This window comes from Centroberyx affinis, unplaced genomic scaffold (genome assembly GCF_046629955.1).
Source record: "Centroberyx affinis isolate AG114_WGS23_722 - 3 ecotype Tasmania unplaced genomic scaffold, CSIRO-AGI_Caff_v1 ptg007264l_1, whole genome shotgun sequence".
Taxonomy (NCBI): domain Eukaryota; kingdom Metazoa; phylum Chordata; class Actinopteri; order Beryciformes; family Berycidae; genus Centroberyx; species Centroberyx affinis.
In genome coordinates this window covers 19872-47500 of record NW_027283671.1, presented here as the reverse complement: position 1 = coordinate 47500, position 27629 = coordinate 19872, and the positions used below count along the sequence as shown (strand labels likewise).

Below are 27629 nucleotides of genomic sequence, written 5' to 3'. Positions count from 1 at the left end.
ACATGCATTAGTTGGTGTTTTCCTTTGAATTTTCAGGATCAATCGACAGAATTCAGCATGTAAGGTTTCAGTCGGATGCTTGTCCCATCTAGTGTAGCTATGGTGACTGAGTGGACCCCATACCTCACTTCCATACAGCGCAATGGGCTGAATTACACTATCAAAAATTTTACACCAAATAGGAATTGGGATATCGTTATTGTAAAAATTTTTATGTATTGCATATAGAGCTCTGCGAGCTTTGTCCTTTAATGCATTCACTGCCATGTTGAAATTACCTGATGCAGTAATGACTAGACCGAGGTAAGTATACTGCATGGTGTGCTCTAAGACGGTGCTGCCTAGACTGAACTGGTATCTGTGTTCCTGACATCTGGGCTTCTTTTGAAAGACCATGATGTTGGTCTTTTTCAGGTTTACTGCCAGGGCCCAGGTCTGGCAGTAGTTCTCCAGCAGTCCAGGTGCTGCTGTAGACCCTGTGCAGTGGGTGACAGCAGCACCAGGTCGTCTGCATAGAGCAGGAATCTGATTCCTTATCTTGTAGACTGAGTCCGGGAGCTGCAGATTGTTCCAGCTGCACTGCTAGTTCATTAATATAAATGTTAAATAATGTTGGACTCATGCTACAACCCTGCCGAACTCCTCTTCTTTGGGTGAAGAACTCTGTACGTTTTTCGCCAATTTTTATTCCGCATTTGTTTTTCGAATAAATTGATTTTATTACATCATATACTTTACCCCCTACACCACTTTGTAAAAGTTTGTAATATAATCCCTCATGCCAAATAGAATCAAATGCTTTTTTGAAGTCAATAAAGCATGCAAAAAGTTTTCCATTTTCGGTTTGGTTTACATGTGTATTGATTAGAGTGTGCAGGGTGTAAATATGGTCCGTAGTACGATGATTTGGGAGAAATCCAATTTGACCTTTGCTCAGGACATTGTGTTCGTTAAGGAAGGTTAGGATTCGATTGTTTAAAATGCTACTAAATAACTTCCCCAGGTTACTGCTCACACAAATGCCTCTGAAGTTGTTAGGATCCAATTTGTCACCACTCTTGTATATCGGGGTAATAAACCCTTGGCTCCAGATGTCAGGAAAACAGCCAGAATTTAGGACAAGGTTGAATAATTTGAGCACTGCTCTCTGCAGCTCAGGTGCTGTGTTTATCATTTCACTTCTGATACTGTCAGGACCACAAGCCTTTTTGGATTTCAGAATTTTTAGTTTTTCAGTCAATTCCTCTTGAGTAATAGGGAAATCAAGTGGATTTTGGTTGTCTTTAATAGTGCATTCTAGTAATTGTAGTTTTTGTTTGATCAGATTATAATTAGAATTTAGTTCCCTGGGTAGGATTTCACTGTAAAGGTTTTCAAAATGCTTTTTCCAGATTTCACCATTTTGAATAGGTAGGTCTTGTGGTTTTGTTTTGTTCAAGTTATTCCACATTTCCCAGAACTGATTCTGTTTAATTGAGTCTTCAATTTTTTGAAGGGTTTCATTGGTATGGTTTCGTTTTTTCTTCAGCAGAGTGTCTTTATATTTTTTTAGGATTATACAGTAATCTTTTCTGAAGTTTAAGTTCTCTGGCTGGCGATGTTTTAGGTTGGACATTTTGCGTAGTTCTTTTCTTATTGATTTACATTCATCGTCAAACCATTTTTCAGTTTTCATATGTTTCTTTCGCTTTTTGTTACTTTGTAACAGGTCAGCCATAGTTGCTGCCGTTTCAAAAATATTGCTAATTTCCTTGACAGCCAGATTGACTCCAGATGGATTGTTTTCAAAAGGTTTGTTAGTAAAGTTAATAATTTTGTTTGTTAGCTGTTCTGAGTTTAGGGCATTTATAAACTCTTTTGGACATTCTGTATTCCATCTGTATGTTTTAGGGAGTTTGTACAACTTACAGGGTTCTTTTCTGTGTTGCCTAGTAGTTTTTAGATAGGTATTAATTTGATTGTGGTCTGAAAGAGGAGTTTGTCTCCTGACAGTGAATGCATTGAAGGAGGTGGGGTCCATGTCAGTAATTGCATAGTCAACTACACTAGCTCCAAGTGCTGAACAACATGTGAATCTCCCTAAAGAATCCCCTCTGATCCGACCATTAAGCATGTACAGACCTAAGGCTCGACAAAGGTGCACTAGCTCTTTACCACTCTTATTGACAGTGTTATCCAGACTGTTTCTCTTTGGGAGAGTTGGTGTAAGGTATAGGGAGTTTTGACCAAACACATGATTATTGCCTTGTGAATCAATTTGGTCAGATTCAGATCCAGTTCGAGCATTGAAGTCACCACATAGCAGCACATTTCCCTGGGCCTGGAAATGGCTTATTTCTGAGTGGAAGTCATTAATGTATTCCTCTTCATAGTAAGGAGATTCTGCTGGAGGGATATATACTGCACAGAGGTAAATGTCATTTTCTGTTATGCCAATGTTTTTGTTTAGTTTTAGCCAGCAGTGTGATTTGCCTATATTAATTATAGAAATGTGGTCGGCAAGATCCTCTCTATACCACACCAAAATTCCTCCGGAGTCTCGACCAAAACACCCTCTCTCTCTCTCTCTCTCGCTCTCTCTCTCTCTGTCTGTCTCTCTCTCTCTCTCTCTCTCTCTGTCTCTCAATTCAATTCAATTCAATTCAATTTGCTTTATTGTCATGAATGTTACAGCAAAATTGCCAAAGCGTCTCAGGACAACCAACAAAAGGATCTAACAACAAAGTTGATTACTGATACATTACAGTAAAATAAATAAAATAAGAATTGTACTAGTATTATAATACTACAACTTATGACACTATTATTAGGACAGTGTTAGAATAATATAATACAACAATAACGGTATTAAAATAGTAATTATAACAATTATAACAATACATAAACAAACAGTAGTGATTAAGATAGGTCCAGATGGTCACTGTGGTCTCAGTCCCTCAGTCTGACAGGCGGTCTCTGTGCAGCTAGACCTGCTGCCTGTCCCTCTCCCAGCAGGATCTGCTGTTGGACACTTTCATTTAGTTTAGTGAAGTTGGGGATTAATAATTCAAATTTAGTATTCTAAGTATTCTACTCTAATTAGATTATATTTGTCACATCTCAAGAGGAAGTGCATCTCTGTCTCCACCTCACCTGTTGTGCAGTGACCACATGCCAGGACTTCTTCTGTCGTCCTTTCTCTACGGCCAGACTGTGGTCACTCAGTCTGGATCTGCTCAGGATCTGCCTCTGCTTTGGGTCTTTTACACAGAAAAGATATTCTGCCAATTTATATTTACGGTTTAGGGCCAGATAGCAATTAAGTTTGTTTTGTGTTTGTGTTTGATTTGTCCAATGTTCCAGATATGTATCTTTTGTTTGTATAATTTGGTTTACTCTGATTGGTGGTTTTGGAGCAGTGCTGGTCTGAGGTTGGTCTGTATCAGTCAGTCTCCTGACCAGCTGGCAGAAGGGGCTCCTTTGGGGGTGCAGCTCCTGGGTTTGCAGTGCCTGAGATCTCAGGGAGTCTTGGGGACTCGATTTGAGATGCATCCAAAATTTAAGAGTTGTTTTCTGGATGTTTCTGAGCAGAGGGTAACGGCCTGGTTCTGCCCTGCATGTGTCGGTTGGTGTTTTTCTGTGGAGGTTTAGTCTGGTCCCACAGAACTCTGCATGCAGGACCTCTGTAGGATGTTTGTCCCAACTGGTGTAGTCCTGTTTGCTGAGCGGACCCCAAACCTCACTTCCATAGAGGGCAATGGGTTGGATTACACTGTCAAAGATTTTAGACCAAATTCTAACTGGTATGTTTATTTTGTGGAATCTTTTCTTAATTGCATAGAAGGCTCTACAGGCCTTTTCTTTCAGTGCGTTCACTGCCAGACCAAAGTTACCTGAGGTGATTTGGAGTCCCAGGTAGTCATAGTGTAGAGTGTGTTCCAGTACAGGATTTCCTAGATTGAATGTGTATCTGCTTTCCTGAGATCTGGGCTTCTTTTGGAAGATCATTATTTTTGATTTTTTGTAGTTTACTGTCAGGTCCAGTTGTGACAGTCCTGCTCCAGCAGGTCCAGATGCTGCTGTAGACCTTGCTGTGTTGGTGACAACAGCACCAAGTCATCAGCATAGAGCAGGAATTTAACTTCCTTATTGTGTGGCTCAGGCTGGGGAAGCAGACTGTCCAGCAGCATGGCCAACTCATTGATGTAGATGTTAAAGAGAGTTGGTGACAAGCTGTTTCCCTGAAATACTCCTTTCCCTTGAGTGAAGAAATCTGTACTTTTGTTTCCAATTTTTATTCCACATTTATTACTGACATACATTGACTTTATTATGTCATAGATTTTACCCCCTATGCCACTTTGGAGAATTTTATAATATAATCCCTCTCGCCAAATGGAGTCAAATGCCTTTTTAAAATCGATAAAACATGCAAAGATTTTCCCCTTATTTTTTTGGTGTACGTGATGGTTAATTAGAGTGTGTAGGGTGTAAATGTGGTCAGTAGTGCGGTTGTTTGGTTGTTTGGTCTCTCTCTCTCTCCCTCTCTCTCTCTCTCTCTCTCTCTCCCTCTCTCTCTCCCTCTCTCTCTCTCTCGCTCTCTCTCTCTCTCCCTCTCTCTCTCTCTCTTCCTCTCTGTCTCTCTGTCTCTCTCTCTCATTTTACAGGAAGACCCTGAGATCCAGGTCCTCATTCATTCCCAATGGTGCGAGAGTCTCTAATTCAGTAATCCAACATGCTTCACGTTTCAGGAGGGTTTCCTTTAAGTTGCCTCCTCGTCTGGAGATTTGAATTCTCTCAGTACCAGTATGCCAGTATGAGGTCGGGGGATGTTTCATATGTGCAAAATGAAGGGCAACTGGACTGTCTTTGTTTGCATTTCTAATAGCAGAACGGTGTTCTGTCATTCTAGTCTTCAAAGATCTGGTTGTCATGCCGATGTAGACTTTACCACAAGGACACTTGATGAGGTTTATGACTCCAGTGGTTGTACAGGAAATTGTGCCCCGAACCCTGTGCTCTTTTCCTGTTGTAGGATGGAAGAAGGAAGTGCACTTAGTTGTGTGTTGGCATTGTATGCATCGACCACATTTGAAATTACCTTCTGGTGAGGGTGACAATAGTTGAGTGGGTTTGGTATACAGGCAATCTGAGTGTACCAATTTGTCTTTAAGGTTTCTTCCTCTATGAAAGGTTCTCCTAGGTGGTTCTTTGTAAAGTTCGCCAACTTGTGGGTCACTCGTTAGGATATGCCGATGTCTTTTGATTGAATGTTTGATTTGCTGTGACCTGTTTGAGTATCCAAGGACACATACCATGGAAGGTTTGGAGGGGGTTTCCACTCTTGAATCTCCAAATACTTTACTCAATGCTGTATTTAGTTGCTCATCAACATATCCTCTATCCTTGAATCTCGCCTTCATAATATCCACCTGTTGTTCTACAGACTCTGGTGTCTGTTTTTTGTCAAAACAAGTTCAGTTGCTTCTACTAGGAATTTTCTGCGTGAGGGATCAAGATCTAATTTTTTGTCCAAAAAATGGTTCAATGCTTCTAGGCCACCTACATGTGGGATGTTACTATAGAGACTCTCTACATCCAAGATACATAAGATGGTTGATTCAGGAATTTGAAGTGTCTTTAATGATTGTATGACATCATTACTGTCTTGTGTTTTCTTTGGAATTGGATCTTCGGGGTAATTGATTCCCTGCACCACAAAAGAGACAAAGCAAGTGGTGTGCGTGTTGCCTTCAACTCATCCAATATGCTATTTTTGCCATGCATTTCTATTTTTCTGTATCTTCATCATCATGGATCATGCGTAAAATTTTTGCCTTCTGCAAAGTAAAGCTGGGTGAAACTAGCCACAATAAGGAAACTCACTTCCAGTAGAATTTCTTAGCCTTCAAAATAAAAATCTTGATGTTTTAACGAAATGGTATTTCTCTTGTTGATAATAAATAAAAACATGTTAATCACAGAACCCCCTCCAAGGAAATGTGATAGTGACAATGCATATGCGGTTGATGTTGATGTTAACTGCATTAATTCACACTGAAACAGGAACAAAAATACACATTCAGCTAGTGTGGCTGGGAAAACTACATCTTGTGCTTTCTTGAAATGGGCGTGAAATTGAATCTACAGGAGAGGAATAAGAAAATGTATAGAAGAAACCTATCGTCATTGTGTGGGGCAAGTGTGGGGGCTGTGTATTCTTACTTACTATCAAGAGCTCTATCAGTAAATTAAGTATACAATTAGACCACTTCAATCACAGCTTGGTTTTTGGTGGTGGGGTTATTCTTTAGTTATTTAGGATTAGCCCAATTGTAAACCAACAGTTTTTAAACTTAAGAAATGTTTGTTTGTTTGTTTTTTTGCTCTACATTGTCATTTCAAAATTTATTTGACATTTTCAATTCCAAGTTCTATGCAAAGTAATCTGTTACATCAAAGTGACAAGGAAATAATATTTTTGATAAAACTCTGCATGCTTTCTGCATGCTGCATCCTTTCTATTTGTTCTGCCACCTCAGCATTAATTGATTCATGGACATTAAATGGGGATTTCTGCAGTCAGAAACAGCCTGCGTCGTCCTCTTAAACATTAAGCTACATTATTAATTATTAGTTACAGAGATTTCCTCTATGGGCTTTTATTTTGAAAAGGAAATGCGCATCGGCGACAACACAGCTTTTGGCGAGGTTCGCAGACCTGCAAAGTTCCACTGTCTGACCCATTTCGGCCACCATATTCTCAGGAGGTGTTTCTTATACTGACGTAGCAGGTGGAGGCGTGTCTTCTACGGTCTTACAGCGAGTCTGCAGCTGCAGCTAGACACACTTGAGGTTTTGTCAGCAGACTACAGACATGCAAAAACAAAACAAGTCAATCGTCTCTGAAGAGCAACCAGAGCCAGAAGCTTCTACCGCAAATGTCAGCTTGACCGACTCTGATGCTTCACCTGCTGGGACTGCTGTCAGCACAAAGCCGCCAACGCCCGGGGTGACAACGCCCTGTTTTAAGGTAAGGGCTATTCCCAATTACAGTAACTGTATTATTCACTGTTAGCACTGTATTGTATGTGATGGGTGCTGGTGAGGACTGGATCCCTTGTAGGCAGCCTGGCTGCTCTGTGTTTGATTTAATGATCGTACATTAGTGTGTTTATAGGCTGTTTTCATAGGCGGAGCCAGGGAGGGGCTTGGGGGTGCTGTAGCTGCCCCTAGGATAGGAGACTCAATCAAACCCTGGAAACGAGAGTGACTGTGAACCTAATACAGGTGGTAATAGGCCTCATGAAGGTGTAGACACAACGCTAGTCACTGACCAGGACCAAGAAAAGCCGGAGGATGGAGATGAGGAAGGGGTCCTGCACCTGCCCGCGATATTTTGGTTTACCACAAAATTTAAGACTCTTAGTTGCACTGTAAAATTAAATTGCACATAATGGTAAGTGCATGATTTTTTCCCCCTCTGTTGCCTATTATGAATTTAATGCATTTGGTGGTTGAGGCACAAATTCTGACTCCTTATAGTTATCTCTATGCGATGCTCATTCATATAACTTAAGGTCTATGGAGGAACAGAATACTGTTGAGTCATTAGTCGAGGTGTTGGTAACTGGCAGCATGAGTTTGTGATCTCAGAATCTGAGGCTGAAATCTGCACAAACCTGTTTCTGTTGCTTGCTGCTTGTGTTCAAGCCCTATGTGGCATAACTGTGAAATCTGATATCCAGAGATGTGTGTTTACGTAGGCAGGCTGGTGAACCTTACATCTATATCCCATGAGCTGAATATCTCACCTTGTGTTTAACACAGAATGACATTGTAACTGTCGTGGAGCGGGTACTGCGTATGTGCCACTGCGCGTGTGTGTGTGTGTGTGTGTGTGCGCGTGTGTGTGTGCGCGTGTGTGTGTGTGTGTGTGCGCATGTGTGTGTGTGTGTGTGTGTGCGCGTGTGTGTGTGTGTTGGGGTGTTGCAGTAGAAATTAAACTGTGGCGACCGGCACATTAATGGGAAACACTAAATTTCAGAGCACCCTCGCTGAAAAGTCGAGCAACCCCACAGCACCAGCAAAAGAAAATCTCTGGTGCCGCCACTGGCTGTTTTGCTATTTGACCTATCCGTGTCTTATTTGTGCCGATAAACTACAGAATATAGAGACATAATAACATACAGATACATAATTGGTGGGGGGGTCAGAAAAAAATAGTAATTTAAAACAGATTTCCTGCATTTCTACACCACCTAACCTCTTGGATTACAGTAAAAGAGACCTCAGGTGACCTCTACTGTGCTGGAAAACAGTGGAGCAACACGCAGCACAGAGAGGTGGAGGTAGAGGTAGAGGTGGAGGTGGAGGTGGAGGTGGAGGTAGAGGTGGAGGTAGAGGTAGAGGTGGAGGTGGAGGTGGAGGTAGAGGTGGAGGTAGAGGTAGAGGTGGAGGTGGAGGTGGAGGTAGAGGTAGAGGTAGAGGTGGAGGTGGAGGTGGAGGTAGAGGTAGAGGTGGAGGTGGAGGTGGAGGTAGAGGTGGAGGTGGAGGTGGAGGTAGAGGTGGAGGTGGAGGTAGAGGTAGAGGTAGAGGTGGAGGTAGAGGTGGAGGTAGAGGTAGAGGTGGAGGTGGAGGTGGAGGTAGAGGTAGAGGTAGAGGTGGAGGTGGAGGTGGAGGTAGAGGTAGAGGTGGAGGTGGAGGTGGAGGTAGAGGTGGAGGTGGAGGTGGAGGTGGAAAACTTCCAGCTGCTGAAGGTCTGCGTCTCTCCCTCACACTTGCTGTTTTAGCTAGCAGCCGACGTAAACCGGCTCGCACATGACCTTAAGATACATATGAGGAAAAAAAGGGGAGGAAAAAAAAACCTTTGAAAAGGTTGACAGGGGTTCAGGCTTAAGTAACGCAGTAACGGAGCGTTACTGGGATTAGTAACTGTAATGTAATTACTGAATTTGAAATTGTAATCCCTTACACTACTCGTTACCGAAAAAAGTAATCACATTACCACCCAACACTGCCTGTAATGGTGGCAGCAGAGTTGCCACCACTTTTTGAGTTTCAAAAAACTTTCTTCTAACAGTGTAGAAGATTAGAAAAAAATAAGCTTTTTATGGAAAATTAATGGGATTTAACTCAGGAAACATGCGACCAAAACTTTACATGTTGCATTCATATTTTTGTTCAGAATAGTTTAAAGCTCCAGAGTTTTATTTTGTGTCTTTCTGTCCATTCAAAGCTGTGTGTGTGGTGTCATGAACCAAAAACACTCTCAATCCATTTCTCCACGTTCATTTTCCAGCATCTCTCTGAGCCTTACCAAGAACAGGCCGTTTCTGTCTCCGTGTCTTTAAGGCTCATTAATATTAACGACCCTCCGTTCCTATTGGCTAACCGTTTCCAGAGTGAAACGTGAGACGCCGCGGCCCGGCGGCTACAGGTAGGGAAAACTCTCCGGTAATAAACAACGACAACCGCTCAACCGCTTTGAAAAAAACACTTTGTTAGTCTATTATTTCTTACAGAAATGATAATGAGCGAACCTTTGTGACGTCACAAAGTTACGGAAGTCCAAACGGCTCGTTTAGAGGCTCGCTGCACTAATATGGATTGTGTGGATTTAGTTTTGATACTTTCACCATGTTTAGATAGACCATCCAACTCCTTTATCACCACAGAGGAAGAGGAGTCCTGCTTTACACCATGTGACCTTTAACTAGAACACTCACTGAGAGATGGACGACACAATGAGGACGCTCTCCAATGACTTCAGCTTTTTATCACATATTTTTTCAGCACCACCCTTTTCTTTGCGTTTTTTTGCTCTCCATGTTGCTTTGGCCCAATCCCAAACCAGCCCCGACCCACCACCGCTCCACCACCAAGTCACTCCAAGTTCCACTGGCAGCTGTGGAGGGCCTTCTGATGAAGGGGGAGGGGTAGAAATCGGGTAGAAATACAAGCTGTAGGACGCCTTCGCCAATCTACCGGAAGAATTGGAAGCAGTCGTCACCACGGCAACCGATAGATGTTTTGCCGTGTCAAATTTTACGAGAGGCAAGGATAACACAAATGTTATCGACAGTGCGAGTATTTCACTCGCATTTGCCCCTAAAAATAGATATGTGCGAACCAGAAAAATAATTTAGTGTCCACATCTTTTTTTCTCCCCTGCTGCTAATCGTTCAAAAACTACAAGTCCCACATTCCACAAGCCGCAATGCGCCAACCACAGTAGAGTTTTCTGTGATGACACAGCCGGTGTCAAGTGAGAGAAAGGTGAACAACACTGGAAAAAAGTATCGGTACGATAGGCTATAAGTTAACATGCAGACATCGCTAAAAATGAACGAATATTTTGAGCGAAAAAGAGACGAGGAGAAAGAGGAATCTGGCGAGGGGGATTCGCAAGGTTCAACTAACGAGGCTTTTGTAGAAATTTAACTGACACAATTTAAAACACAACATGTCTGGCTAGTAGCCAACAGACTGGAGTTCTATCTGAAACAGTTTGTCTGTGTTAGCTAGTTAGCTGTTAGATGTCATCTTTACATTTCAGCTGTATGTCAGCTGGTCTCTGCTGCCATACAAACACGTTGTTTCTGAGAACAGTCAGAGTTTATATTCTCCTGTGGCAGGTCTCCACCGTAAAGTCGCTAAAGACCCGCCATGCTAAACACACGGTCTATAGTGTTTTCTATAGTATTTTCTATAGTGTTTTCTATAGTATTTTCTATAGTGTTTTCTATAGTATTTTCTATAGTGTTTTCTATAGTATTTTCTATAGTGTTTTCTATAGTATTTTCTATAGTGTTTTCTATAGTATTTGTATAGTACTCAGTAGGCACCGCTGCTGAAAATGCGCCGATTATTTTTTAATTAATCACAGGCTGTTTCTGCCAAGACGCTCCTGAATGATGGAAGTGACACACAGTGGACAGAGAGGACATTCATTTGCATATCTGTATAGGCTACTGTGGATTTTAAGTTGATTCAAGTGTACAGATGTTTGTTTTTACTGTAGTAGTCTACTTGTTTACATGATGGCATCTGTAGAAATTATTTCTTTATGGATTGTAATCTTAATTGTAGGCTAAGATGTCATGCCAATAAAGTAAAAAAAAACAAAATCTGTCTGTTGCTACAACAACAGATCATTTGGGGGTTTTACATTAAAAATAAGCAGATTTTCATATATACTCTTAATCAGGCCTGGAATTTCATCATTTTAGGGGCAAGGCCACTTGGCCTTTGGTGTTGTCAATTTTCTGAGGGCACAAAGGCCAAATGCCAGGGCAGCAAGGCCATCAAATACAGTATCAAATAACGTTCAAATAACGGTTGCTGGGTAAAAAAAATGAATGAAAGTAACGTTAATGTTGTAATGAAGCCAGCTACCGGTGTTAGCATACCTAACATAAAAACATAACATTGATTTGACAGCTAGCTAGCAAGCGTTAGCTAACGTTATGTTTGTTAACATTAATGTTACAAACATTAGGCTATAATACTCATTAGGCACGTAACACTTCTTAGGCCACTGGGTCAGCTAAGTCAACGTTGTAGTGATATACGAGCAATGCGTAATTATATGTCGAGTTTCTTGTCTTATTCGTTCGCTAATTTATGAAACTTTCTTACCTCAGCTCAGTCGACCTTCTCTTCTCAGAAGTTCACTCAGTCACAGCTTTGTGGCTTTGGCACATCAGGATGAGTTCCATCAAGTCTCCTGGTTGGCCGGCGCTAGATTTGTGTCAAACTATCGTCATAAATAACCCGGTTTTCCAGCGGTTCAGACCGGGCTCGAAATCAAACCCACCACTGGTTCTGTGAGCAGAGTTTCACTTGATGTTGCCCAATAAGAATTCAGAATCTCAACAAAAGACGCTGGTGTCTAAAAACCGTTTTGACAGAAAAGAGGCAGAGGGGAAAACGTCAGAATCAGCTGGGGCAGTGTGGGCGGTGCATCAAGGCCACTGTGGCCTCAGGGCAAATAATTTTTTGAAGGGCATAAGGCCAAACTGAGGGGGCACGTGAAATTCCTGCCCTGCTCTTAATACAACTACTCTGTACCAAAGAAATATGAGAATTATAAAGTCTTATTGAAAAAAGGATTAATAGTTTCTGTAAAGTAAATGCACCATTAAAATACTTCCAGAAGATAATCATTATGATTGAAAACATGATTACTTAACATAGTTTAGCTATTTTTATCTACAAACTACAAAAAATGCTCATGTTTGGTTCCATTTCAGACAGTCACAGCTGTCTTGCACACAGTGAGCTAAATAAAAAGTAGTAGTGATGTCTCAATATAATAATATTAGCATTATAATGGCAGCATAAGACACTATGACCATTGATTCCAATGACAGTCGGCTGAGCAGTTGACCCAGGTAAGATGGCTGCCATATGGTCCCACTCCAGAACAGGAATGCTCTATGACAGCTCCCCTCTAGTGTTATATTTCTATGGTCTAGTAGGCATGGGCCAATGTGTGATTTTGGTGGTATGTGCTATTGCAGATGTGTGTCCCTTAGTACACGCACACACACACACACACACACACACACACACGTGCAGTATAAATATGTATGTAATAAATTGTTTGTTAATAAACTCTGTGTTACTTGAACATTTTTCACTATGCTCCTACATTTTTTCATTTAGGAGCACATGTACTCCTTGGGAAAAAAGTTAGCGTAGAGCCCTGATTACAGGTTGCAACTGTCCTGTAAACCCATAACCCATTTTATGCACCCTAATAAAGTAAGTAGCTAACAAATGGCTAACTGTCAAAAATTGAACTACAGTGTTTTGTCGCGCAGTAACACATCATCACATCTGAAAGTTTGTTTACTGTGTGTTTGTAATGAAGGGGTTGATAAGGTCAGACAATAGAACAAATATTACTAATTATATTACCGATTACTTTGTGACCTGGCTGATAAAGTGATCTTGCGAAGAGATGAATCTTAGTCATTCCTGTGGGAAAATTGCATAATTGTTCTTGGAGTTGAATATTTCCTGTGATTTTACCAGGAAGCAACGATGGCGACGGATGAAGAGAAGCTCTTGGAAACGCTGGATGATTTGGGAGAGGAAGAGTTCAAGAGCTTCAAGTGGTTCCTGGAGCAGCCTGACAGCCTGGAAGGTTTCCCAGCCATCAAAAAGAGGCGACTGGAGAAGGCAGACAGGCAGGACACAGTGGATCAGATGGTGCAGACCTACAGTGGAAACACTCTGGAGGTGACCAAGAAGGTTTTAATGAAGATCAACAGGAATGATCTAGTGCAGAGTTTGTCAAACAGCAGCTCAGAAACCAAAGGTAAGTCATGGGAGGATTTTTAAAAAAAAAGACATTTGAAAAAAGGATAAAACTTATGCAATCATGCATCACATATATATATATATCTATTCAATAGATGTGAAGCGAGACAGGCGACCTTGTGAGTGTATGTGTTTATTGTATTGTATTTGTGTTTATGTAATTTCTTTAGATTTTAATATACTTTATTGATTCCAGTAGGGCTGTGCCGATTATGAAATCTTAGCTGACAATTATCAGTCACAAATAATCGCAATCAATGATTTAATTGCTTTTTTTATTTTAAACAATATAACAGTGTAAGTGTCACGAGGAGGTGTGGTGAGGACCCAAACGCAGGACAGCGAGGCAGGTTGTGATCAAACCCCAGGACTGGGTGTTTAATTGAACAGATAGCAGGTGACACAGGAAATCCAAAAACACGAGCTCTACACAAACTGACACAAACATAACACAATACAGAACAATGAACCGACCAAGACTGACTGGGGAAACAAGACTAATATACACATGGGGTGATTACAAATGAGGTACAGGTGTGTGGGAGCAGGAGCTGGGGGAGAGAGGGAGCCACACCCACACTACACACTGACAGACAAACCAGGAGGCGGAGACACAAGGGAGGCAGGGAACACAGAAGGAAACACACAGGCAGGTCATGGCCGAACCATGACAGTAAGGGCTCAGATAAACGGGTGTGTTTCTGTTTCTGTTCACGTCTGAAGGGTTCACAGCTATTTACTTCAGTGCAGCTGCCAATGTGGAACAGAGCTGGATCTGAGCTATATAACTGACAAGATTTTGCTTATTATAGTAATTTATCATCATGTCAGTAATCAAAATATAAAATATAAAATATATGTGACTTAAATAAATGTTGGAGACGAGGTTATGGATAGCCACAGAGAAGCCTTCATCTATAAACAGACGGTCGGACACGGTGATATGACGAGACAAAATGAACTAAACAAAATGAATGAAGTAACCGCACAGAGCGTGGCACGAAGACAGAAGTGTGTTGGAACCTTTAATCACGCCGTGCCCATGATGTCCGGGCTTACCCCACAGCACACTCAATACATTTCTGCACAACAAAAATGCCTCCATCCTCACCCGGGGCCTTTCGTGCTTCCTTCTCAAGCAGAGTAGCCTTCTGGAATATTCCACAACATCGCAGTAAACGAACAGTGACCATGTAGGCTGCAGATAAACTGATACAAACATCACTGAAGGAAGCCTAACATGAATATCAGCAACAGATGAGTAAATATGAGACTCAGAAACAACTACACACGCAGTGTTTTTCTGCGCACTGTGTATGTTGTGTGATCCGGTCCAGACTGTCCCGGTATAGCCTACATTAAGCCCGATAGGTACACGCCTTAATAGCATAATGTTGGGAATTATAGATGAGTGTTATATTGAGAATAGGCCTACTGTAAAGATTATCATAACTAATCATGGAATCAAGGACAAAAATAATCTTTCTGTGTCAGGAGCACTGCTCCTTCAGGACCGGTTGCAACCGGGACAAGCAACTACTAGCCTAGTCTATTTGACCAACTAAGATAAAATAACATGGAAAACTAAGCAAAACTACATAATTCTGTTGACTTACCCAGAGGTAAAATGTAGACAGGCGCAACACAAGCCTAACCCTAACCCTAACGCAGACCACAGAGGAACAAGAACGGACCTGGTACAGCAGCTTAAAATGCTGCTTGGACACCGAAATCTTATGCATGCTGTGTAGTTGAGGCGTTAGCCTAATTATTATTGCTCCAGTGACAAACACACCTTTAAGGAATGACAGACTGCAGTTACAGGCTATGGTCACAGGAAGGATCGGCTATTTGGTGTCGGCACATTTCAAAGAGTGTTTGCTGGGTTAATATTGGTTTCATCTCTCACTGCAGTGCAGAGTTTTAATTTAAAAGCTTGTTAGAGTAGTGAAACTATTTGGGAGACAGGTACACACTTGGGTTTATTTATGTGGGTTTATTTATTTAAGAGAAAACAAAAAACAAACCGAAACTTAGGCACTTTATGGAGTCAGACGATTATAGAAAATAATCGTCTATATTTCATATAATCGCGATCACACGATTACACGATCATCGGCACAGCCCTATTCCCCAGTGGGTGAATTCTCACTTCGGCCTCTAGTTGGGGTGCAGGGTCAGCCAGGTAGTTCGGTGCCCCTGCAGCAGGTCGGGGTTAAGTATCTTGCTCAAAGACTGATCACAGTTGTGCACGATATAACAATAATACCTGACAGTATCTTCTACAAGACAAGTGTGATGCAGCCTTGTACATGTTGCATCATCACTTTATCCATAATCCCAGTAAAGAAGGTCCTCAGGGGTATCAGGGGTTTTATCATTACCAATGCATGTGTATTGTGTGAAAAGTTTTCCCCAAAGTAGTTTACATACATGAACATAACAAACAGCAGCAAGTGAGGAGTGCAGCTAGCTGCTTGGTTAACACAGAAGTTGTTGTGCAACCAATAAAGCACAGCTAGCAGAGCTTTATGGGAATCAGCACAGTGTCAATGTGTCTTTAAGGAATCCGATTGGTTGCATGAAACTTGTGGTTGATTAATAATAACCGACTCAACAACAGCTACCTTATACCTTACACCCAGTCAGGACCTGCTTGTCCACCCACCAGTAATGAGCTGAATAGAGTCCATGGAGTTGGGAATGTGTAAATTATCAGGAAATGTTTGCATTACTCATTACTCACCTCTCACTGATTTCATCTGTTGTTTATTCATTCAGAAACTCCTGCTGCAGAGTGCCAACATAAACACAAACCCAATCTGAAGCAAAAGTTTCAGTGTTTGTTTGAGGGGATTGCTAAAGCAGGAAAGTCAACACTTCTGAATCAGATCTTCACAGAGCTTTACATCACAGAGGGAGGGAGTGGAGAGGTCAATGATGAACATGAGGTCAGACAGATTGAAGCAGCATCCAGAAACCAGAGATCAGAAACAGCAATCAAATGTGAAGACATCTTTAAACCCTTACCTGGAAGAGTTAAACCAACCAGAACATTGATGACAATGGGAGTGGCTGGCATTGGGAAAACAGTCTTAACACAGAAGTTCACTCTGGACTGGGCTGAAGACAAAGCCAACCAGGATATACAGTTCATATTTCCATTCACTTTCCGAGAGCTGAATCGGCTGAAAGGGAAAAAGTACAGCTTGGTGGAACTTCTTCATCGCTTCTTTACTGAGACCAAAGAAGCAGGAATCTGCAGGTTTGACGAGTTCCAGGTTGTGTTCATCTTTGACGGTCTGGATGAGTGTCGACTTCCTCTAGACTTCCAGAACAACGAGATCCTGACTGATGTTACAGAGTCGACCTCAGTGGATGTGCTGCTGACAAACCTCATCAAGGGGAAACTGCTTCCCTCTGCTCGCCTCTGGATAACCACACGACCTGCAGCAGCCAATCAGATCCCTCCTGGGTGTGTTGACATGGTGACAGAGGTGAGAGGCTTCACTGACCCACAGAAGGAGCAGTACTTCAGGAAGAGATTCACAGATGAGGAGAAGGCCAGCAGAATCATCTCCCACATCAAGACTTCACGAAGCCTCCACATCATGTGCCACATCCCAGTCTTCTGCTGGGTCACTGCTGGAGTTCTGGACCATGTGTTGAAAACCAGTGAGAGAGGAGACCTGCCTAAGACCATGACTGAGATGTACATCCACTTCCTGGTGGTTCAGTCCATCCGGGGGAACGTCAAGTATCATGAGAGAACTGAGACAGATCCACACTGGACTACGGAGACCAGGAAGATGATTCTCTCTCTGGGAAGACTGGCTTTTGAGCAGCTGGAGAAAGGCAACCTGATCTTCTATGAAGAAGACCTGACAGAGTGTGGCATTGATATCAGAGCAGCCTCAGTGTACTCAGGAGTGTTCACACAGATCTTTAAAGAGGAGTGTGGACTATACCAGGTCCAGGACAAGGTCTTCTGCTTTGTCCATCTGAGCATTCGGGAGTTTCTGGCTGCTGTCTACATGTTCCGCTGTTACACAAACAGAGATAAGAAGGTACTGAAGACATTCCTGGGAAAATACTGGGGTAGATCTGAAGAGAGTGAACAACCCCTGGTTGGCTTCCTGAGGAGAGCCATGGACAAATCCCTGAAGAGTAAAAATGGCCACCTGGACCTCTTTGTCCGCTTCCTTCATGGCCTCTCACTGGAGTCCAGCCAGAGACTCTTAGGAGGCCTGCTGGGTCGGACAGAGAGCAGACCAGAAAGCATCCAGAGAGCCATCAGCAACCTGAAGGAGATGAAGACTGATGATACCTCTCCTGACAGAAGCATCAACATCTTCCACTGTTTGATGGAGATGAACGACCAGTCAGTACATCAGGAGATCCAACAGTTCCTGAAGTCAGAGAACAGATCACAGAAGGAACTCTTTGCGATCCACTGCTCAGCTCTGGCCTACATGCTGCAGATGTCAGAGGAGGTTCTGGATGTGTTGGACCTGAAGGCCTACAATGCATCAGAGGGGGGACGACGGAGACTGATGCCAGCTGTGAGGAACTGCAGAGAGGCTTGGTTAATCCTGATGTGAATACCAACAGTATAGAACAGTGTAGAGCGACCTTCATACCTGACACCATCAGAATTACAATAAAGATCTATAGTTCCTCAAACATACACACTATTAACTGTTGTTCTACATAGCAGTGGTACACAGTGTTGGGCGTAACACGTTACAGAATAATGTGTCACTGTAATCACATTACTTTTTCCTGTAACAGAGTAAAGTCATTACTGTTCCAGGTTCAGTTTCACATTCCAGTTACTGATCTAACAGATCGGTTGTTTCTTGAGTTTCATTCTTTAGTCTAGTTCAACTCTTTATTGGTGTAATATCTATGAAAGTTTCCCCTCGTCTTCTCCTGCCTTCAGCTCATGTCAGAAATATCAGAATTACAGAGAGCGACATGAACGAGCCGACAAAGTGGGAAATACGACTTGGAAAGTTGGAACTTAATGCTGTAGGCTCAAAACTTTAAAAGTAACTAAACCCCAACCAAATCTGTGGTGAAGCCGGACTCTAATGGTGTCAGGCTGTTTTACTGAGTTGTTTTACCAGAAGTTGAACTGAACTGCCTGTGGAGCTCAGGCTGAAATCTCTATCATTTTTCATTCTTTTTTTAAACAGTTTTTACACAAATGCTTTCATATAATTGCATTTATGTATTCTTTTCTGTTTGGTTTCTGCTTATATTATACATTAACCACTTTTGGAAAATTTCAAATTCTATAATACAAATTATTGTCTTTATTATCATCATTATTAGTAGTAGTAGCATGCTGTATAAGTTTTGATTGGTATGCTAGTCTCAGCTCTGCTTTTGATCATTTTACATTAAATCTGTAAACAGACTTTCTGGCTGTGAACTCTCAGAGACCTCAGCTCTGAAGTCCTGGTCTCAGCTCTGAAGTCCTGGTCTCAGCTCTGAAGTCCTGGCCTCAGCTCTGAAGTCCTGGTCTCAGCTCTGAAGTCCTGGCCTCAGATCTGAAGTCCTGGCCTCAGCTCTGAAGTCCTGGTCTCAGCTCTTAAGTCCAACTCCTCCTTTATTCTTTATTCAGATTGAGTGGCTGCTGGTTGTCAGAGACTCACTATGAAGTCCTGGCCTCAGCTCTGAAGTCCAACCCCTCCCATCTGACAGAGCTGGACCTGAGTAACACCAACCTGCAGGATTCAGGACTGAAGCTGCTCTCTGCTGGACTGGAGAGTCCACACTGCAGACTGGAGACTCTCAGGTCAGACATCATATTTAATAATGTGCTGATATGAATATTATATGAATATTGTAATTTGAGGACGTCTGTATAGAGTCGATCCATCTGAAATCAGACAGGATCTGGTTTTAGAGGCTTAGATCTCAAATTCTCCTCATGTTGTTTTCACACAATCCTTTTGTATTCAAATGAATAACGATGAACTTTGTTGATAATATTCTCCATAGTTTTAAAGATACAGGAGTCCAAATGGCTCCAAAATGGCCTCCATCTATTGGGGGCAAAACTTTGATGTCAGAGTGTTAGAGGCAATAAAGGAATTAAAGATCAGACTTTTATTGTGGTAATTACCCAGAACGTATAGAGACATAATGATCCAGTTATTGATCCAACTATGGATACACAATGTATTAAAGATATTTTCTTTTGTGTATCTTCAGGGATAAAAAGTCACATGTGTCCATATTAGTACACTCTGGTATCTTTCACAGTTTAAGCATGATGGTATGGAGTTAATGTGTGCAACATTTTATCTTCCTGATGAAATTCCTTCATGGTAAAAACTAATTGTTCTATCATAACTCCAATTTTAATGCATATTTTGATGTAAAATGCACTTCGGACACCAGAGGCGTTTCTCTTTGTAGGTGTTTCCACAGACTTAAAGGGATGTGAACTCTGGTAGAACCTTGGGTTGTGTCGCTTCCTGGACTTGATAAAACCCCCAAATCTGTGATTCACTCTCATCTGTTGCTCCGGTAGAGACGATTGGAGGGTTCAGGTTAAGTTAGGGTCAAGTTAGGGTTTAGTTAGGGTTAAGTTCCCCATCCAACTCAAATTCTGATTTTTATCACAATTATTTCCAGAGAAACTGCCATCTGAAAATATTGTCCCAATAAAAAGTGGATTCTGGACCTTAACTAAACCTTTATTTATTTTAAACTACTTGGCATTCAGGGCCCAAACTGCAGATTTATTCATCTGGTCGGTTACAGAATGTGTTCAAGGAAAACGGACCAATCCTGAGACAGAGGTGTGACAGCCTGTCTGGTTTCAGATGGAAAGACTCTATAAAGCCGACATGATGCTGATCCACACTGACAACATGCTGAAGTCCATTGGATTATGAAACACTGGATTGTTGAAAGCATTCAGGAATATTTTATTTTATAGCTACTTGCTTTATTCTTTATTCAGACTGAGTGCCTGCAGCTTGGAGACCTGCTGTGCTTCTCTGGCCTCAGCTCTGAAGTCCAACCCCTCCCATCTGACAGAGATGGACCTGAGTATCAACGACCTGCAGGATTCAGGACTGAAGCTGCTCTCTGCTGGACTGGAGAGTCCACACTGCAGACTGGAGACTCTCAGGTAAAATCACTTACAGTTTTTCTCAGTTGATTCAACACATTTCTCCAAACTAAGGTCCGTTCTCTCAAAACAGGATTCCTGAATCTGCAAAGGTCGCCCTGCAGGTTTTACATGAGGATTTGAGTTTTATTGATCCAGCTTCATATACACAGCAGTGAAGCTCAGTGACTGAGAGAAGATCATCCATGCTCTGATATCTTGTCATTAGATTACTGCACCTCTCTCTGTTCCTCTCAGCCATAATTCACTGTCACATCTCCAGCTGCTTCAGAATAGAGCAGCTAGATTTTAACCAGTGGGAAGGTGACATCATCATCTGCCCAGTTTTAACATCTGTCCTCTGGTTACCAGTTAGATAGAGAATTCATATTAAAATGTCACTGAACACATTTAAAGCAGGCTAGTTGTGGTCCTGAATTACACTGTGGAGCTCTTAGTTCCCTGTGAGCTGAGAGCCAGCTGAGATCTTCAGGTCCTCCTGACTTTCCCTCAGTCCAGACTCAACACTGAAGGTGGTTTCACTTTAGTCCTCAGGGCTTCCAGACTGCGGAAAGCCTTCCTGAGGGACTGAGGCTGCAGGTTCACTATCATCTTTAAAACTCTTTGTAAAACACACTTTTATTGACTTGCTTTTGTGTCATTTTGTGTAATCTTTTTTGTCTCTCCTCACTTCATCTTCTTTCTCATGTAAATATTTTATATTATTATTTAAATCCACTTGTTTTTAAAGTGTTTCCTTATTTCTATCCACTTTATTTTCTTTTTTATGGCTCGTTGTGCAGCGTAACAAAGCATGTGCCATTTGGTGGATTTATTTATCCAATCACCTTACAGCACCATGTGTGAATACATTGTTAGCATGGGCGGCCCAGTGGGAATCAAACCAGTTTCCCTGTCAGTGTTAGTGCTCCAGTCAGCTCAGTATACAGCACCATGCAAACACACTGGGACCTGCTTTAGACCAGGACCTCATCAATACAGTCTGTCAGTAGAAATAATACAATAATGACATTAAATATAACAGAATAACATTTCCACATATCTTCTTGTCCTTCAGGCTGAGCGGCTGTCAGCTGTCAGAGAGAAGCTGTGAAGCTCTGGCCTCAGGTCTCAGCTCCCAGTCCTCTAGTCTGAGAGAGCTGGACCTGAGAAACACCAACCTGCAGGATTCAGGACTGAAGCTGCTCTCTGCTGGACTGGAGAGTCCACACTGCAGACTGGAGACTCTCAGGTAAAATCACTTTACAGTTTCTCTGAATTGATTTGACACATTTCTCCAAACTAAGGTCCTTTCTCTCAAAACAGTCTCTCAGATCAGGATTCTTCGATCTGCAAATTGTGACCCTGCAAGTTATATATCAGGATTTCAGATCCATTTTACATCGGCATTTTCAATTTCAATTTCACTGGATAGAAAGTTTTGGAATTTTCCAGCACTTGTTTTATTCTGATCCAAATTCATATACACAGACATGAACATGAAGGATTTAGAGAAGATCATCCATGCTCTGATATCTTGTCATTAGATTACTGCACCTCTCTCTGTTCCTCTCAGCCATAATTCACTGTCACATCTCCAGCTGCTTCTGAACAGAACAGCTAGAGTTTTAACTAGTGCAAAGAAGAGATCATATATCCCCAAGTTTAGCATCTCTTCACTGGTTCCCACTTAGATACAGAATTAATATTAAGATTTCACTGATCACATTTAAAGCTTGTCTAGTTTTGGTCCTGAGTTTCACTGCAGAGCTCTTAGTTCCCTGTGAGCCGCAGAACAAGCTGAGATCTTCAGGTCCTCCTGACTTTCCCTCAGTCCAGACTCAACACTGAAGATGAAAACACTTTTGCCATCAGCTTCCCTACACCTTAAAACACTTTAAATCTGCTTTATATATCTTACTATTCTTCTTTATGGCTTTTTTTTAAAAAGCATAACATAGCATATGGTGGATGTATTTTTCCAAATCAGCATACAGACGTTCTTGTTTGTCTTCATCACTAATTCTCCTTCAGGCTGAGTGTGTGTCAGCTGTCAGAGAGAAGCTGTGAAGCTCTGGCCTCAGGTCTCAGCTCCCAGTCCTCTAGTCTGAGAGAGCTGGACCTGAGTAACAACGACCTGCAGGATTCAGGACTGAAGTTGCTCTCTGCTGGACTGGAGAGTCCACACTGCAGACTGGAGACTCTCAGGTAAAATAACTTTACAGTTTTTCTCAGTTGATTGGACACATTTCTCCAAACTAAGGTCCGTTCTCTCAAAACAGGATTCCTGAATCTGCAAAGGTCGCCCTGCAGGTTTTACATGAGGATTTGAGTTTTATTGATCCAGCTTCATATACACAGCAGTGAAGCTCAGTGACTGAGAGAAGATCATCCATGCTCTGATATCTTGTCATTAGATTACTGCACCTCTCTCTGTTCCTCTCAGCCATAATTCACTGTCACATCTCCAGCTGCTTCTGAATAGAGCAGCTAGATTTTAACCAGTGGGAAGGTGACATCATCATCTGCCCAGTTTTAACATCTGTCCTCTGGTTACCAGTTAGATAGAGAATTCATATTAAAATGTCACTGAACACATTTAAAGCAGGCTAGATTTGGTCCTGAATTACACTGTGGAGCTCTTAGTTCCCTGTGAGCTGAGAGCCAGCTGAGATCTTCAGGTCCTCCTGACTTTCCCTCAGTCCAGACTCAACACTGAAGGTGGTTTCACTTTAGTCCTCAGGGCTTCCAGACTGTGGAAAGCCTTCCTGAGGGACTGAGGCTGCAGGTTCACTATCATCTTTAAAACTCTTTGTAAAACACACTTTTATTGACTTGCTTTTGTGTCATTTTGTGTAATCTTTTTTGTCTCTCCTCACTTCATCTTCTTTCTCATGTAAATATTTTATATTATTATTTAAATCCACTTGTTTTTAAAGTGTTTCCTTATTTCTATCCACTTTATTTTCTTTTTTATGGCTCGTTGTGCAGCGTAACAAAGCATGTGCCATTTGGTGGATTAATTTATCCAATCACCTTACAGCACCATGTGTGAATACATTGTTAGCATGGGCGGCCCAGTGGGAATCAAACCAGTTTCCCTGTCAGTGTTAGTGCTCCAGTCAGCTCAGTATACAGCACCATGCAAACACACTGGGACCTGCTTTAGACCAGGGCCTCATCAATACAGTCTGTCAGTAGAAATAATACAATAATAACATTAAATATAAGGGTCAGTTAGCCTCATCAATACAGTCTGTCAGTATAAATAATACAATAATGACATTAAATATAACAGAATAACATTTCCACTTGTCTTCTTGTCCTTCAGGCTGAGTGTGTGTCAGCTGTCAGAGAGAAGCTGTGAAGCTCTGGCCTCAGGTCTCAGCTCCCAGTCCTCTAGTCTGAGAGAGCTGGACCTGAGTAACAACGACCTGCAGGATTCAGGACTGAAGCTGCTCTCTGCTGGACTGGAGAGTCCACACTGCAGACTGGAGACTCTCAGGTAAAATCACTTTACAGTTTCTCTGAATTGATTTGACACATTTCTCCAAACTAAGGTCCTTTCTCTCAAAACAGTCTCTCAGATCAGGATTCTTCGATCTGCAAATTGTGACCCTGCAAGTTATATATCAGGATTTCAGATCCATTTTACATCGGCATTTTCAATTTCAATTTCACTGGATAGAAAGTTTTGGAATTTTCCAGCACTTGTTTTATTGTGATCCAAATTCATATACACAGACATGAACATGAAGGATTTAGAGAAGATCATCCATGCTCTGATATCTTGTCATTAGATTACTGCACCTCTCTCTGTTCCTCTCAGCCATAATTCACTGTCACATCTCCAGCTGCTTCTGAACAGAACAGCTAGAGTTTTAACTAGTGCAAAGAAGAGATCATATATCCCCAAGTTTAGCATCTCTTCACTGGTTCCCACTTAGATACAGAATTAATATTAAGATTTCACTGATCACATTTAAAGCATGTCTAGTTTTGGTCCTGAGTTTCACTGCAGAGCTCTTAGTTCCCTGTGAGCCGCAGAACAAGCTGAGATCTTCAGGTCCTCCTGACTTTCCCTCAGTCCAGACTCAACACTGAAGATGAAAACACTTTTGCCATCAGCTTCCCTACACCTTAAAACACTTTAAATCTGCTTTATATATCTTACTATTCTTCTTTATGGCTTTTTTTTAAAAAGCATAACATAGCATATGGTGGATGTATTTTTCCAAATCAGCATACAGACGTTCTTGTTTGTCTTCATCACTAATTCTCCTTCAGGCTGAGTGTGTGTCAGCTGTCAGAGAGAAGCTGTGAAGCTCTGGCCTCAGGTCTCAGCTCCCAGTCCTCTAGTCTGAGAGAGCTGGACCTGAGTAACAACGACCTGCAGGATTCAGGACTGAAGTTGCTCTCTGCTGGACTGGAGAGTCCACACTGCAGACTGGAGACTCTCAGGTAAAATAACTTTACAGTTTTTCTCAGTTGATTGGACACATTTCTCCAAACTAAGGTCCGTTCTCTCAAAACAGGATTCCTGAATCTGCAAAGGTCGCCCTGCAGGTTTTACATGAGGATTTGAGTTTTATTGATCCAGCTTCATATACACAGCAGTGAAGCTCAGTGACTGAGAGAAGATCATCCATGCTCTGATATCTTGTCATTAGATTACTGCACCTCTCTCTGTTCCTCTCAGCCATAATTCACTGTCACATCTCCAGCTGCTTCTGAATAGAGCAGCTAGATTTTAACCAGTGGGAAGGTGACATCATCATCTGCCCAGTTTTAACATCTGTCCTCTGGTTACCAGTTAGATAGAGAATTCATATTAAAATGTCACTGAACACATTTAAAGCAGGCTAGATTTGGTCCTGAATTACACTGTGGAGCTCTTAGTTCCCTGTGAGCTGAGAGCCAGCTGAGATCTTCAGGTCCTCCTGACTTTCCCTCAGTCCAGACTCAACACTGAAGGTGGTTTCACTTTAGTCCTCAGGGCTTCCAGACTGTGGAAAGCCTTCCTGAGGGACTGAGGCTGCAGGTTCACTATCATCTTTAAAACTCTTTGTAAAACACACTTTTATTGACTTGCTTTTGTGTCATTGTGTGTAATCTTTTTTGTCTCTCCTCACTTCATCTTCTTTCTCATGTAAATATTTTATATTATTATTTAAATCCACTTGTTTTTAAAGTGTTTCCTTATTTCTATCCACTTTATTTTCTTTTTTATGGCTCGTTGTGCAGCGTAACAAAGCATGTGCCATTTGGTGGATTAATTTATCCAATCACCTTACAGCACCATGTGTGAATACATTGTTAGCATGGGCGGCCCAGTGGGAATCAAACCAGTTTCCCTGTCAGTGTTAGTGCTCCAGTCAGCTCAGTATACAGCACCATGCAAACACACTGGGACCTGCTTTAGACCAGGGCCTCATCAATACAGTCTGTCAGTAGAAATAATACAATAATAACATTAAATATAAGGGTCAGTTAGCCTCATCAATACAGTCTGTCAGTATAAATAATACAATAATGACATTAAATATAACAGAATAACATTTCCACTTGTCTTCTTGTCCTTCAGGCTGAGTGTGTGTCAGCTGTCAGAGAGAAGCTGTGAAGCTCTGGCCTCAGGTCTCAGCTCCCAGTCCTCTAGTCTGAGAGAGCTGGACCTGAGTAACAACGACCTGCAGGATTCAGGACTGAAGCTGCTCTCTGCTGGACTGGAGAGTCCACACTGCAGACTGGAGACTCTCAGGTAAAATCACTTTACAGTTTCTCTGAATTGATTTGACACATTTCTCCAAACTAAGGTCCTTTCTCTCAAAACAGTCTCTCAGATCAGGATTCTTCGATCTGCAAATTGTGACCCTGCAAGTTATATATCAGGATTTCAGATCCATTTTACATCGGCATTTTCAATTTCAATTTCACTGGATAGAAAGTTTTGGAATTTTCCAGCACTTGTTTTATTCTGATCCAAATTCATATACACAGACATGAACATGAAGGATTTAGAGAAGATCATCCATGCTCTGATATCTTGTCATTAGATTACTGCACCTCTCTCTGTTCCTCTCAGCCATAATTCACTGTCACATCTCCAGCTGCTTCTGAACAGAACAGCTAGAGTTTTAACTAGTGCAAAGAAGAGATCATATATCCCCAAGTTTAGCATCTCTTCACTGGTTCCCACTTAGATACAGAATTAATATTAAGATTTCACTGAACACATTTAAAGCATGTCTAGTTTTGGTCCTGAGTTTCACTGCAGAGCTCTTAGTTCCCTGTGAGCCGGAGAACAAGCTGAGATCTTCAGGTCCTCCTGACTTTCCCTCAGTCCAGACTCAACACTGAAGATGAAAACACTTTTGCCATCAGCTTCCCTACACCTTAAAACACTTTAAATCTGCTTTATATATCTTACTATTCTTCTTTATGGCTTTTTTTAAAAGCATAACATAGCATATGGTGGATGTATTTTTCCAAATCAGCATACAGACGTTCTTGTTTGTCTTCATCACTAATTCTCCTTCAGGCTGAGTGTCTGTCAGCTGTCAGAGAGAAGCTGTGAAGCTCTGGCCTCAGGTCTCAGCTCCCAGTCCTCTAGTCTGAGAGAGCTGGACCTGAGTAACAACGACCTGCAGGATTCAGGACTGAAGCTGCTCTCTGCTGGACTGGGGAGTCCACACTGCAGACTGGAGACTCTCAGGTCAGGATGTTACTGTTCAACAGACCATGTAAATTCTGCTTTACATACATTAATGTCAGAGAAAATACCTGAACTGTCATTTTCCTGCTGATGTGGTTTTTGAAAGCAGCTGAGAAACCAACATTCAGCTCTACTTTCTCTCCTCTGAGAGAATATTTCATTATTTCTCTCCTCACTGCCTCTGTTGGTGAAACCTGAAATAAAGGACTTGTCAGATTCTGTCAAACTGAGTCCAGAACTGAAATGAAAACACAAACCTGATCCTGGGGTCAGCTGTTAATATTGGAGACAGTTTTTGTATTATAATAACTGATTTCAGAGCAGTTTATTACTGAGAAAATCCAACATGTAACTGTTTTTAAACAAAGAGTTTCCACTGAGAGCTACGATCTGTTTTTCAGAAAACCTTTTCAAAAGCTGCAAAAGCTCCAAATAAACAAGAAATAACAAACTATTAGTGCTGGGTGATGAAGCTGAAAA

General features: G+C 41.7%; 1 pseudogene; it reads left to right on the top strand.

Annotated features, from left to right (window-relative positions):
- Positions 1 to 13029: 13029 nt before the first annotated feature.
- LOC139639423 (NACHT, LRR and PYD domains-containing protein 12-like) lies at positions 13030 to 24842 on the top strand (annotated as a pseudogene).
- The last annotated feature ends 2787 nt before the right edge of the window (positions 24843 to 27629 follow it).